Raw genomic sequence first — 11343 nt, 5'->3', positions numbered from 1 at the left:
TTTGTTTCTTTAGTGATCTTGTTATATTATTATGTATGGTCTACTTTTTGTTGCCTTTATTTTTTAAAACTTTATTTCAAAATAAAATCATTTGTATGATTAAAAAAAGAAAGAAATGGTGCAGCTCTCTCTAGCTGGATCTACACTTACTGCCTTGTCTTGCTTCCAATTTGGTCTCACCGCCCGCCTTTCACACTACGCAGTGCCCGCCTCGTATTGGACCCGGAGTTTCCGGGGTCTGCGCCCCTGCTTTCAACACCCTGTTATCCTGGGATTTCCCCCAATGTGCTCCGATTTTCTGCCTTCACCACCATATATGGTCATTGTCCCCTCCCATGCACGGCCATATACGGCAGTGTTTGTATTTTCCTGATGGCCAATCAGAGCGCACCACTTCCCCAGGTTGTGTTCCGGCCATCGATCGCATCTCTCCTTGAACAGTCGGTGTCCGTGAGCAAACAGGTAGCCCCCCCAGTGGCCCCGCCCTTGCCTTTTAAAAAAAAACCAGGATAACTTCTTCGAAAATTCGAAGAATCGCAGTTTGGGGCTTGTGGATATCGCTGCAGCCTGCCCGTCTGCCCGGATCTTACGGTAAGTGCTTAAAAAACACTCCCCACCTTTCGTGTCCGCCACTCCCCCAGGTATTCTCCTGGTATCGCTCACATCCATTCCTGAGCGGCCGGCGGCTGTAAGCCAACACGTGTCGCCCCCGCGCCCCCGCCCTAGGCTTTCTCTTTTTTTAAAAAGGGGACCATCTTCGAATCTTCGAAGAATCGAAGTTTGGGGCTTGGCAGTATTGGTGCAGCCTCCCCATCTCGCTGGATCATGCAGTGGGTGCGTAAAAATCGCCCCCACCTTTCATCCACACGTTGCATTCCACACTGTATATTCTCCCCCACTCTGCTCTTCCACCCGTGGCACCATCGGTTGGCACCCACTGTGCCTCCCCTTGTCTGGGCACCACTCTACTCCTCGCTGCCCCCCCCCCCCGCCGGACATGTATCACGGCACCTTGAGCTGCTCCATCCGCGGCAGCATGGGAAATTTTTCTTTGGGAGGCTTCCCCGCTGCTCTCATCACCGCGAATTCCATCCCTTCTCCAGGAGCGCCCCCTTGTACTGCGCCAGGTGGCCACGTCCCCCCACCAACGCCTTCCCCAGAGTTTTGGTGTTATTCCCCTCCTCACTAGGGGTGTCTTGCCCCCCCCCAAGAGAGTCGAGGCATGCCCGTGGTTGTGAAAACAATGCATCCTGATACTGCTGGACTGGCATTACGGGGATTGTGCGCTGGGTGGCTGATCGGTCTTCCTGGCACACATGATGTGTATGGGCACACAGTCCCGTGGGATGGCATTTGCCCTGGAGTGTGAGTCGGGGCGGTTTTCCCTGCTTCTCTTCCCCAGAAAAGGCTGCAAACACCGCCTGCTCCTCTTTCCTTTTTTTCCCTGCTTCGGCGACATGCTCTGTCTCACTTTCATGGGCAAACATGAGAGCATCCACCCGGTTATGTGGTGGGGCGCCTCCTGCATGGAAGGTGCTCCAAATCATGGCCATGACATGTGGCTACCCTGTGATGCCCACCATGGACTGTGACTGCTAGGTGGGCCAGCCCCCGCCCTGCAATTTACTTCCGTGTGTTCCTTTCTTAGGCTTTTACTGTGAGGGCCCCTGGGTGACCCTCGACGGCAGGGAGATCCCACTGCCACCACTGGAAATCCTGACCAGTACAGTTCTCAGAAAGATCTACTGCATCGGGCCACCCTTACTTCCCCCATCCATGTCAACAGAGGATGGCTTCCACTAGCAAGGCAAGAGGGGTGTCGTGGAGGCATGCAGAGATAGTGGACTTGCTGGACATTTGGGTGGAGCAGAAGATCCAGGAACAGCTTCGTAACAGCCACAGGAACCTGGACTTCTTTGAGGAGATCTCCAGGAAGATGACTGAGTGGGGCCACACCTGTAGTGCTGTTGAGTGCAGGGGGAAGACAAAGTCAATGTGCCAGGAGTACAGGAGGGTGGTTAACCATAACTCCCGTTCAGGAAACAATGCGGCCACCTGTCCATATTATGCGGAGCTCCACAGCATTCTCCAGGGGGATGCCACCCTTCGCCCCAAGTGTGTGGTTGGGAGTCTGCAGATTGCTTGTGCACAGAAAGAAAGCCTTTCCGTGCACCAGCCAGTCAGTGTGGGGGGATGGGGGGTGTCCATGCTCCACTGCCCTGACTCCTTCAGCAGTTCCCGCAGAGTGATCAGGGGGCCTGCCCACCGCGGCAAACGGTGCTACGTCAAAGCACCTTGCCGTGTGCCGTGCCTAGCCAGCTTGGGTGCCTGGATGGGTAGCTCTCAAACTCGCTTTAATGACTACCCCGGGTTGCTCTTCTGTCCCCATCTGGGTGCCTAAAAGCCCCACCTCAAGCCACACTGCCCAGGGGGGAAAATTCCTGGGTGGATCGTGGTTGAGGGGTGGCCAGCCTGTGTTTCAAGAAGGTGGGTTTTCCTTTTGCTTGGCTGAGATCCGCCTCGCTTTTCCAGGTGCAGGGCAGAGCGCACATGCTCAAAGGGGGAGCGGGAGTGCTACAGACGAGCTTGAGGACACAGGTAGGCAAGGGGAGTAGTGTGCTCCTGAGTGTTTGGTCCCCATGAGGGAGATCTGAGAGCATGCGTGCAATGTGTGCGCCACCTGGATATTCTCAGACTGGCCCTCCAGGGCAACTCCCCCACCGGCCAACAAGCCTGTTCTCCCGTAGGGCTGAGCTCTGGCCAAGGTGTACCGCTGGTGGTCACAAATCAGCGTTGGCCAGCCCTCCATGTCCAGACCTCCCCGTCACACCCTCAGGGACAATGCCAGGGCTGATTGCGGTGTCCCCTCCTCACCATGCAGGGAGGGAAATTTGCAGTTACTGTGGTATTGTTAAGGGTCTATACCTGCCCAGGACCCTAAGCGTGGGTATTATCCCACCCTGGTCTCCGCCCAGAAATTACATTTCTGAAAAAATCAACACCTCCCACATTCCTGGGCTTTACTTGGGGTGGTGATAGCCATTAGTGGGAGACAACCATGGTTCCCAGCGATGGCATTTCACATGCAGGCCCCGTACATGGCTATTGCTCTATGCCGGCCACCGCACTGCATGCTTAAACCCTGTCAACTCTCTCTAAACAGAGCATCTAGTGATGAACAGGCAGGCCATGTTATCCCCCGCTATGCACCTGTCACAGATAAAAAATAGAAGGAGCCATAGAGCGGCTAACGACATCACGGAATGCATCATGCGTCACAACACAGAGGAGAATGACTGCGTCCTCGCGGTCATGGAAGGAGATGTGGCGGTGTTTAGGGAGTATGTAAGAAGATCCACTCTGGACGAGGAGGCTGTGAGCGGGGATAGGGGTGCACTCATCGTCTCCGTAGATGCCCATATGGACATTCTCCGGGCAATCCTGGCAAAGAAGCCCGATCAGCACTCAGGGTGGGAAGCTTCTCCCCCAGGAGGGGAGGTTGCGCGGTGTAGGCATACCCAGGAACATCAGGGGCCAGCCCCCTGATTGTACATTCGGAGACACCACAACTCCCAGGAACGTGAGAGGAGCCCAATGAGGTCAGGCTTGGCCACCACGGGGACTCCCTCCCGAGTTCAAGCGCGGGTTCCTTCCCCCCGGACATCCATGCCAAGGCATGTTGTGGGTGCTCGGATGAGGCCTGCACAGTTGCACAAGCGCCCAAGGCAATTCTCCCCATGAGGGACTCCCCATGAAAGTTCCCTGCTTCCCCCCTCTATTCAGGGCACCCCCCAAGTTCCACACGTGACCGCCACAGTGGGTGAGCCATGGTACGGTCTCCAAACACTGTTTCCCCCATGCTATGTTTTGCCCCCATGTTGTTATCATATTCTCTTTGTGGTTCAGGAGGATGCCATGATGGAACCTGTCTTGAGCTGGCTAGAATTGCTTCCTGTATGGCGGGATTGGCTGTGTGCCGGAAAGAGGACCCAGCGAGACTCGAGTGCCCAAAGAGAAGTGCCCCACACTGCTGTGCAGGACCACACTCAAGTATCTATCTCCCCTGTGTATTCCCCATCATCCCCATAGTAAAGCTCTTTAGAAACCAAACAGGTCTCCCACAAGTTGTGTTACTTATTAGAGCAGTGTGGCACCACAAAGGAAGCTTTATGTTAAAAATTTATTTAAATGCTTGCTCATTTTATTTATAAGTGCTATTTACAAAATGCCCCACCCCGGTGCAATAGACCCCAGCTTAACGCTTCCCCCACTCCCCTGAGCATGCTCCTGACAGGTCTTCTTTTTTTCCTGGGCCTCCCTCTCAAGGCGCGACAGCCGCTTCTCCATCTTCCCCACTGAAAAAAAGGGAAAGATCCCGATCAGGGCCCCCACGAATAATAGCCTGCATGTTGCCCACACACGGAAGCCGCCAGCCTTAGATACTCACTGTTCATCTTCATGGAGCCCTCCAGGCAGATGACGGCTCCGAGGACAGCGGTGCTTGTCCCCGCCTGCCCCGAAGACGCTCCGCTGGGCCCTGCGATAGCAGGCCACGCTGAGCCTTGGATGGGCTGCCCCAATGTCCCCGGTGCGGCTGCACCTGCATTGGCAGAAGGGGAAGTTGTGTCAGCACAACCCCAGAGATGGGACGCCCGTGGAGGGGGTGTTTGCATGCTGGTGGACCACTCTGGGAGAAATTGGGCATGTAAGTGGAGCAGGGAGAGAGTGTAGAGCTGCCCACGGGGAGGAGTGCTTGCCCTGCGGCAGGCCAGGAACCCGCTCTCCTTTCCTGCTCATTCCCTCACTGTGTGGCAATGGGCTGCTACCGGACAGCTGGCTGTTCCCTAGGGATGGGGGAGAATTTCTCCCCGAAACTTCGGGGGGCTGAGTGCCAACGCATTCGGTCCTCTGAAGGTTGTTTGGGGAGAAATTCTCCGCCCCCCTGCCCCCCCCCTCGGGATGGGACTTACCTTTCACGAATGTCCCTCCCGGTGGCGGGTCCCGGCGGCGGTTCGGCAGGTCTTCATCAGGGGCGGGGGCGGCAGCCGGCCTTTCGACCGGCTGCCGCCGCCGCCATTATAAGAAAAGTAAAAAAAAAACAAATGCCCCTGTGATAGGCTACGTAACGATTAACGTAGCCTATCACGGCTAGATTTGCAAAGTCAGCCATGATAGGCTACGTTAATCATCATGTAGCCTATCACGGGTGACTTAAAAAAAAAAAAAAGCGCGTACAGCTAATGGCGGCCCCCATAGGGAGCTGCCATTCGCGTTCCTTATTTGGTCCCTGTAGTCTACGTAAAGATTTACATAGACTACGGCAAAAATAAGGGCAACGCAAATAGCGTTGCCCTTATTTTCGCCGTAGTCTACGTAAATCTTTACGTAGACTACAGGGACCAAATAAGGAACACAAATGTTTTGCGTACGCGCTTTTTTTTTTCTTCAAAGTCACCCATGATAGGCTACATGACCATTAATGTAGCCTATCACGGCTGACTTTGCAGATCTAGCCATGATAGGCTACATTAATCGTTACGTAGCCTATCACAGGGGCGTTTTTTTTTCTTTTGAAGTTCGCGGCCGGGGAGACGGGGCGCTTCTCCCCAGCCTGAATTTTGGCCGGGCGAGGCGGGAAGCCTCCCCCCCGGCCTGAATTTCGGCCGGGCGAGGAGGGAAGCCTCCCCCCCCGGCCTGAACTTCGGGGGGAGCAGCGAAGCGCCTCCCCCTCACTGCGAAGCAAGCTGCGAGACCAGGTAAGTGACTTTCGTGCATCCCTACTATTCCCCCACTGAAATCCCGCTGTCCGTGGCCCATCAGGGGCCATGTGCTGCTACAGGAGGACACAGGGCAAGGACATGCCGGGAAGGGCCTCCACCACGCTCTTTCTAGACTCACCTGCGGTCCTCCTCCTGGGCGCGACCTGTGTCACGGTGGCTGCCGCAGGGGCAGGTTGGCTCCCAGCCCCAGGTCCACCTCCGCTGCTGGAGGACGATGGCACTGCCCCCCCCCCCGGAGCTGCCGACGGCGTTACTCACTGCTCATCCAGCGCTCTCTGCAGTACTGGAAAAGAGAGGTTTGCGCTAAGGACAAGAGTGGCCCAAAGGGTTGGGGGGGTGCCCCAACCGAGCTCATGTGCAGGCCTGGTGGCATTCCCACCCACCACACGACAATCTCCCCACCAGTCACCCCACAGGCGCACACATGGGGAAACGTGCACGCGTGCAAGGGCGTTGGTGCAGCGCCATGCTTGAGCAAGTGCACAGTTACCTTGGCTTGTGCTGCCTAGGGATGGCAGAGAATTTCTTCCCGAATCTTTGGGGTGCTGAACGCCAACGCATTCACCCCCCCGAAATCGGCAGTGAAATTCTCCGCCCCCCCAGGGATGGGACTTACCTTTGGTGAATGTCCCTCCCGGCGGCGGGTCCCGGCAGCGGTTCGTTGGCCTTTCATCAGGGGCAGGGGCGGCAGCCATTACAAAGTGTAAAAAAAACACAAACCCCCATGATAGGCTATGTAACGATTAACGTAGCCTATCACAGCTAGATTTCCAATGTCAGCCATGATAGGCTACGTAAATCGTTACGTAGCCTGTCACGGGTGACTTTGAAAAAAAAAAAAAAAAGCGCATACGCAAATGGCGGCCTTTACGTAGACTACCGGGACCAAATAAGGAAACCAAATGGCGGCGCCCATGGAGCGCCGCCATTTGCGTACACGCTTTTTTTTCCCAAAGTCACCTGTGATAGGCTATGTAACGATTTACGTAGCCTATCACAGCTGACTTTGGAAATCTAGCCATGATAGGCTACGTTAATCGTTACGTAGCCTATCACGGGGGGGGGGGGGGTTATACTTTGTTTCGCGGCCGGGGAGACGGGGTGCTTCTCCCCGGCCTGAATTTCGGCCGGGCGAGGCAGAAAGCCTCCCCCCCTCACCTGAACTTCGGGGGGAGAAGCGAAGCACCTCCCCCCCACCAAGAAGCACCCCTGCGAAAAGGTAAGTGACTTTCGTACATCCCTAGTGCTGCCACAGCTGCCCAAAAATGTGGCACTGAGGTGAGGAGTGCTGTGCCCCTGTCCAGAGGGGCCCTTGAGAGGGGCAATCCTGGGTATTGTCCTCACATGCCCAGGCCACACCCCATCGCCCTCCCACAGCCTTCCTGGGCTGCCCCAGGCAAAGCACCCCCCCCCAGTGGGGACAGCGCAGTTGGGGTCCCCATTCAGGCTGTTGCGTATTGGGGTGTGCCACATGTTCAGCTTGGGCAAGGGGGCGCCACTGTGGCACACGTGAGCAAGGAGGGCCTACCAGCACCACACACGGCCAGAGTCACTAGCAGGGCTTAATCCCAGGCATCATCACCCTGCTTGGGCCCCTCACCAGCCCTCCCCCTGGGAGTACCACCCCCAGCCCCTCCCCAGACACCACCATGCGACACACTCCACAGGCGCAGCACCGAAGACACAGTAGTGGAGACACCCCATGGCTGACCTGCGCTGCACCTATCGGCGGGGCTTGGCTGCCCAGTGTGCACCCACAAGGCGCATATCTCCCTGTAGTGGGGAGGCTGTACTGCAGAGGGAGGTGTCCCAGAGTGCTGCTCCAGGGCCTCAAAGAACCGGGCCTTCAGCACCTTGAACTTAGTGCGGGCCTGCAGGGCAGAGCAAGGGAACCCCGCCTGTGAGAGCCCCCTCGCTACTGTCCTGTAGACCGCCTTGTTCCCCCTGGTCGAGCTCCTCATGACCATCTCGGCCCGGTGGCCCTGGAGCAGCACCTGGCGCATCAGCTCAACCTCCTTCTCCTGCCAATACGTGAGCTGCCTGGGCGCCATTTCACTGGCAGGAGAATGACAGTGGGGCAGTTTTGACAAGACCATAGAGCGTTCCGCCTCCCCTATTTCCTCGCAGCACCACTTGTCGACGAATCTCCAAATCTTTGAATCTCTGATTCTTCGAAGAAGCTTTTCGGAAAGTGTGTGGGGGGTGGCCGCTGTCTCTTGTGCATGCAAAGAAGAAAGGGGTGGGAGCCAATTACGGTTATTCCAACAGTTTTAATCAGAGAGGAAAAGGCATGAACAAAAACGGGGAAAAAAACAGGGGTGAGCAACAAACAAGGCAGACATTGAAATCACGAGCCCACCAACTGCCCAAACATGGCCAGCCCCAGCAGGATTCCCAGGAGATGTTCCCTCAACGCAATCCTCCCCTGTTCTCCCACATGAATTCGCAAAGAGCCCTGTGGACCTCGTTCTCCTGCTCATTATGCACCTGGTCGCCATTCACATAGGGAAGCCACAGGATGTCCAACACCATGCGGTTACTGTCCCCGGACACCTCTGTCAAAGCGGCCCCATTAGTCTCGCATATGTTGTGGAGAATGACACAGGCAGAAATAACCGATGGCACGTTTTCCTCCGCCACCTCCAGTCATCCTGCGATACATCTCCACCTTCTCTTCAGCCTGCCAAAAGCGCCCTCCACCATGTTTCTAGCTCTGCTGAGGTGAGCATCCTCTGGTGAGAGGTGTCCCCCAAAAGGCTTCATCAGCCAATGTCACACAGGGTAAGCTCTGTCAGCCAGGATCAGCGGAGGGATAAGCACACCGCCTGCTCTCCACGTTGGGTTCCCTGGCACAAATTTCCCTGCGTCCGTCACTTCGCACAGCGCTGAGTTACGAAAGACATAGGCATCGTGGTTTTGCCCACTCCACCCAATCTCGACATTGATGAATCTTCCCACATGGTCTGTTGTGCCTTGCAGAAGCACTGAGTAGTAGTGCTTCCGACTGATAAACTCGCAGCCCTGTCTAATCGAGGATACGATCAAGATATACGTCCTGTCGCAAGCTGTGAACGCCCCAGGAAAGCCAAGGGTGGAGAAGCCGAGCATTGCCTGGAGAAAGAGGAGAGACCATATTTGGTGGGAGGCAGCCAAAGCATGAGTGACTATTGCCAAGCAACAGATGCATCCCGCTCGTGCCCCCATCTCTCCACACACTTGCCCAGACAAGCCCCGTCAAGCACAAAGCACACAGCACCCACTGCGAGGGTTGTGTGACGCGCTCCTGACACACACACACACACACCCAGGAGGATGGCAATCACCATGAACTGGGGAGTAGCTCTCAAAAACCATGCAGACAAGAACCCATCCCCTGATGTGAACCTCGCCTATACCGTGCTGTAGTGAGCGCAGCTTTGATTCTTTGAAGATGCGAACCCAGCCTAATAAAAACCAACACATTCGACGGGTCTTCGATTCTTCAAAGATTCGAAGCATCGAAGATGTTCCCTCCCCCCCAAAAGCTGCGTGCCCCCCCCGAGCCACACTCACAGCATCCACGTCGCCAAGGGTCACCGTTCTCCGCAGTAGAGCATGCTCCAGAGCAAGGCACACCTCCACAAAGATCCCCACGACGGTGGATTTCCCCACCCCGAACTGCTCCGCCGCACTCCTGGACAAGGCATGGTTGGCGAGCTTCCAAATGGCAATGGCCACCCTCTTCTCCACAGGGATCGCTCTGTGCAGTTGTGTCGAGCATATGGCCAAGAGTGGGGCCACCTCGCCAGCCACCTGAAAGAAGGTGCGACGAGGCATCCTGAAGTGCTTGATCCAGCGCTCGTCATTCCACAACTGCAGAACAAGCCTCTCCCACCAGTCCTGGCTGCTCGGGCGCCCCCAATACCTCCCAAAAACCCAAGGAATGGGGAGAAGAGCCAAGTTGTGTGCCACGGTCAACGTGTTTCAAAGCATCCTCGAACACAAGTTTTGATGGCGATGGTGGTAGCAGTGCAGTACCCGGAGATGAGACCGCCACTCGGACAACAGCCTTTCCAGAGCAATCAGTGCCTGCAGAGTACATATCAGGCATTTGCAGAGAGAAACAGCAGGCCATAGAACATTGCCAGTTCTGGACCCATGGCTCCAGCTGGATTCGGACACCAAAGAAGATAGAATGTGTCCAGAAAGAGCTAACAGGGGATCAATGGGGTGAGGTGATGCAGGCGCAGTGAGGAAATGGCTGAGAAAGGACACAGGGGAGGGGAGGCAAGGTGAGTTGATGGGAGGGTGGGCGGTTTATCAGTGGAGGCAGGAGGAGTTGCCGCTCCTCCAATCAGGGCAGCCCTGCTTTGGAGCTGGGGAACTGCGAGGCGTGGGAGTGTGAACCAAGCTCCCGCGTTCACGGAGGGAGTGGAGCGGAGAAAATGGGTGAGTGAGGATAATCACGTAAAAATGCGAGAGTGTTTAACCCAACGGGACACGGAATTCAGCGCTGTGGCAGGTGCAATGTAGATCGGGCCTCTCACACACAGACACACACACACACCTGAGCAAACATATCCCTTTCCATTAATTGCTTATCTGAACTTCTATTCAACTTTCCTATCGTATTTAAATTTCTTTTATAACAGGAAGTTAGAGCAACTGGGTTGTGTCTCCTGCAACTTTGTAGTCATAAAGAAACTCAAAACAGCCAGGGCAAAACATGAAGGTGTGAAACTTAGAAAATACCATGGTTCATGATAAGTAACGATGAGTAAAGAAATATTTGCTTTATGGTGACCTATTATGATTGAGAACATAAGAGCATAACCCAGTGTTGTGACCTTTCGAGAGTGACATAACAGTGATAAAGAGCTCTCAAGCAGCTTCGAATTTCATTCTAAATCCAACTGCAAACATTCCAGCTAGTGGCTTACATTTTATTTTACCAGTCCCTGCTCCTATGCCTTCAAAAGCCACTTGATTTTTGTGAACCACCCAGACAGCTTCAGTTATTGGGTGGTATAGAAATATAATAAATAAATGAATAAATAAATAATTGATCTGCAGATATTAGCTGGTGGTAAAGGGTTACCCCCACACTGTGAAAAGTGTCACCAGATCATTTCTGCAGATCAAGCTGAAACTAGAGCACCCTGGTGCCTTTCAGATGTGTTGGACTGGGGATTGTGAGAGTTGTAGTCCAACACATCTGGAGGGTGCCAGGTTTATTTTGGGGGGTTATTTAAAGGGATGTACAAATCCCTTACCTGGCTCCATGCTGGGGCATCCGCAGTGGGGGGGAGGTGCTCTCTCCCGCCCCCCCGGAATCCTCCCCGGCCAGCTCCGCTCCATGCTGGCACCGCGGAGCCGCCAGCCAGGGCCAGAAGCAGCTGGAGTTCCGGCCACGGCCGGGCTGCTGCAGCTGCAAATGTCAGCCATTTGCGTTCTTGCAAGCAGCCGTGATAGACTACATAAGTATTTATGTAGCCTATCACAGCAAAGAGCAGGGATGCAAATGGCGGCTGCTACGCCATTTGCGCCCCTGCTCTTTGCCGTGATAGGCTCCGTAAGTATTTAC

General features: G+C 55.0%; 1 long non-coding RNA gene across 12 annotated transcripts in view; it reads left to right on the top strand.

Moving 5' to 3' along the window:
- The window catches only part of LOC146358578 (uncharacterized), a 31810-nt gene extending 26663 nt beyond the window's left edge, over nucleotides 1-5147 (top strand). Inside the window, exons 7-11 of one of the 12 annotated variants that reach the window (XR_014785074.1) lie at nucleotides 403-591; nucleotides 1649-1807; nucleotides 2533-2598; nucleotides 3164-3341; nucleotides 3907-5130. This is a non-coding gene — a long non-coding RNA (uncharacterized LOC146358578). Of the gene's footprint in view, nucleotides 1-402; nucleotides 592-1648 lie in introns of all 12 variants that reach the window. The other 11 variants (XR_014785070.1, XR_014785075.1, XR_014785067.1 and 8 more) reach the window with 11 other exon arrangements.
- The last annotated feature ends 6196 nt before the right edge of the window (nucleotides 5148-11343 follow it).

The sequence above is a fragment of the Heloderma suspectum genome, chromosome 1 (assembly GCF_057233095.1).
Source record: "Heloderma suspectum isolate Gila_16-S chromosome 1, 16-S_ref, whole genome shotgun sequence".
In the NCBI taxonomy this organism is placed as follows: Eukaryota; Metazoa; Chordata; class Lepidosauria; order Squamata; family Helodermatidae; genus Heloderma; species Heloderma suspectum.
Note: the sequence above shows the minus strand (reverse complement) of the source record. Positions and strands in the feature narration are given on the sequence as shown.